Here is a 3,174-nt window from a genome sequence, read left to right as displayed (position 1 = left end):
TTTTTTGAGACAGAGTCTCGCTCCGTTGCCAGGCTGGAGTGCAGTGGCGCGATCTCGGCTCACTCCAGCCTCCGCCTCCTGGGTTCAAGCAATTTTCCTGCCTCAGCCTCCCAAGTAGCTGGGACTATAGGCGCGCGCCACCATGCCCAGCTAATTTTTGTATTTTTAGTAGAGACGGGGTTCCACCGTGTTGGCCAGGATGGTCTCAATCTCTTGACCTCGTGATCCGCCTGCCTCAGCCTCCCAAAGTGGTGCTGGATTACAGGCGTAAGTCATCCGCACCCAGCCTGGACAGCATTTTTTAAAGCAATGAAACCAGCTCTTTGGGTATATCCAGGGGTTTTGCTTTTTTTTTTTTTTTTTTTTTTTTCTCCTTGCCTTCAACAGTCTTGATCGAGTTACAGGGGTTTTGCTTTTGAGAAGGAATGGAGTAGGGGTGGGAAGAACCAATTGAAGCCTGGCCCGTGACGACCTCAACAACTGAGAAGAATGTTGCCTCTTGCAGGCAAGTTTTCAGTATTTATTTAATCCCCCCGTGAGCCTTGTACTTGGCCTAGTTACTAAGAAATCGAAAGGGGAAAAAATAGCTTCATCTGCTCAGGGTTCATAATGAAGGGAGAACAAACACAGAATGCAGAAAACTGGACTCTGGCAAGGTTCTGGGAAGAGTGCCCTGCTTAGCTGAGATACCAGATTAAGGAAAGAGATTCTGGGTTCCTCCCTGCAGTGTAATGAATGGTACGGGACGGTGGAGCGTTGGTGTTCTCAGCACATTTTGGACAGAGCTGCGTGCGGGCGTATCAGTTTGGGGACTGATGAAGCTTCGCTTGTTCCATCCAGCAGTCGCATGTTCTCGGATTCCTCGTTCCCGCTTGAATTCCTCTTTTGCCCTGGCTCCACTCTGAGATGAAGACTGCATAATTCAGAAAATGCAGTGCGAGTAATTACGTCTGGTGTGATACTAAACACTTCCCACAGACAGCACACATCCGCAGAAGCTGCAGCTTGGGAGAAGTGCTGGTGTCCCTGTCCCCACTACCTCAGCCTTCTCTGATCATTCTCCGTCACATGATCTATTGTGATGTCAAAATGTAGCCTGGCCATCCTGGGAACTTGTTAGAAATGCACATTTCAGCAGCCCGCCTCACACCTTAAAGGGCCCAGCTCTCTTGTAACTAGCAACAGATGAAACTTGCATGGTTCTGATGCAAAGCCCTGGCGTTTATATTTTAGTCCCTAGATGCAACTAATCTGAGCTGAACCTCTCCTTCAAACCTGAGGCATCGCATAGCAAACCCTAGGAAATTCATCCCACACTTTGCTAGGCAATTAGTATGGACTAAGAGCAGTGGAGTCACTCTATTCCAAGCCTGAGAAGGAGGGCGAACAAGAATGGCTGCAAATTTGAGAACTTCCTTCATGCCCCCCCTGCCCATCCCACCCAGTCCAGCTCCCTTTGGAGCCTAAAGCTGACAGACCAGGCATACCAGTGTGCAAGGCCCTCACAGCTGTTTAACAGATCCGGCTTCCCCTCCGTGGCATGTCCCCAGCTGCTGTTGCAGTGAGTGTATTCGACTTTTGTGAGCTCATGTTTGGCTTTGAAGCACCCTAAATCAGTGGTTCCCAGCCAAGGCTACCCATTAAGGGTTATCTAGACTTTTTAAAAAATCGGCCAGGCGCGGTGGCTCACGCCTGTAATCCCAGCACTTTGGGAGGCCAAGGCAGGCAGATCACGAGATCAAGAGATCGAGACCATCCTGGCCAACATGGTGAAACCCCATCTCTACTAAAAATACAAAAATTAGCTGGGTGTGGTGGTGTGTGCCTGTAGCCCCAGCTACTCGGGAGGCTGAGGCAGGAGAATTGCTTGAACCCGGGAGACGGACATTGCAGTGAGCCGAGATTGTGCCACTGCACTCCGGCCTGGCGCCTGGCGACAAAACAAGACTCTGTCTCAAAAAAAAAAAAAAAAGCCGTAAGTAGTGGCGGCTCACACCTGTAATCCCAGCACTTTGGGAGGCCAAGGTGGGGAGATCACCTGAGGCCAGGAGTTCATGACCAGCCTAGTCAACAGGGTGAAACCCTATCTCTACAAAAATGCAAAAATTAGCCAGGCATGATGGCAGGCGGGTGCCTATAATCCCAGCTACTCAGGAGCCTGAGGGGGGACAATCGCTTGAACCCAGAGGTTGTAGTGAGCTGAGATCGGGCCACTACACTCCAGCCTGGGCGACAGAGCAAGACCCTATCTCAAAAAAAAAAAGAAAAAAGAAATCAAGCCTAGGCAACATAATGAGGACCCACCTCTACAAAAAAATAATTTTTTAATTAGCCAAGCTGATGGTGTGCACCTGCGGTCCCAGCTACTCAGGTGGCTGAGGTGGGTGGATCGCTTGAGCCCAGAAGGTCAAGGCCACAGCAAGCTGTGATCACTTAACTCCAGCCCGGGCTCCAGCACAGAGGCTGTCTCTGCGCTCCTCCCTCGGGACAGTCTTCCATCTGAAGCTTCATTTGTCACTGTGCAGACTCAATTCTTTCTCTTTCTTTGTGTGTGTGTGTGTGTGTGTGTGTGAGAGAGAGAGAGAGAGAGAGAGAGACAAAGTCTCGCTCTTATTGCCCAGGCTGGAGTGCAATGGCACGATCTCAGCTCACTGCAACCTCCGCCTCCTGGGTTCAAGTGATTCTCCTGCCTCAGCCTCCCGAGTAGCTGGGACTACAGGCACCTGGTACCATGCGCAGCTAATTTTTCTGTATTTTTTTGTTGAGACAGGGTTTCACCATGTTGGCCAGGCTGGTCTTGAACTCCTGACCTCAGGTGATCCGCACGCCTCGGTCTCCCGAAGTGCTGGGATTACAGGTGTGAGCCACCGCGCCTGGCCAATTCTGTCTTTAATTCATGTTTCTTCGCCGTTCTGTGGCCACCCTTTTCCAAGTGGCTGTTGGATGTTGCCCGCTGTCTTTGTTGTGTCCTTTGGATTTGTTTGCCACTGTTCCAAATTTTTTATTACTAAAATGATTTACAATTTAATTTCCAGGGTTTCTTTTCTTTTTTTTTTTAAGACAGGGTTTCACCATGTTGGTCAGGCTGGTCTTGAACTCCCGACCTCAGGTGATCTGCCTGCCTTGGCCTCCAAAGTGCTTGGATTACAGGCGTGAGCCGCCACGCCTGGCCCT

The 3,174-nt window shown here is 50.3% G+C and overlaps 1 protein-coding gene across 1 annotated transcript in view; it reads left to right on the top strand.

Annotated features, from left to right (window-relative positions):
* Positions 1 to 719: 719 nt before the first annotated feature.
* SLC25A18 (solute carrier family 25 member 18) overlaps positions 720 to 3,174 on the top strand; it is a 25,282-nt gene continuing 22,827 nt past the window's right edge. Inside the window, exon 1 of the mRNA XM_037734362.1 lies at positions 720 to 738. The gene's annotated coding sequence lies outside the window, so the exon portion shown is untranslated. The remainder of the gene's footprint in view (positions 739 to 3,174) is intronic.

Source organism: Cebus imitator, unplaced genomic scaffold (assembly GCF_001604975.1).
Source record: "Cebus imitator isolate Cc_AM_T3 unplaced genomic scaffold, Cebus_imitator-1.0 Scaffold607, whole genome shotgun sequence".
Classification (NCBI taxonomy): domain Eukaryota; kingdom Metazoa; phylum Chordata; class Mammalia; order Primates; family Cebidae; genus Cebus; species Cebus imitator.
This window is presented reverse-complemented; position numbering and strand designations above follow the sequence as displayed.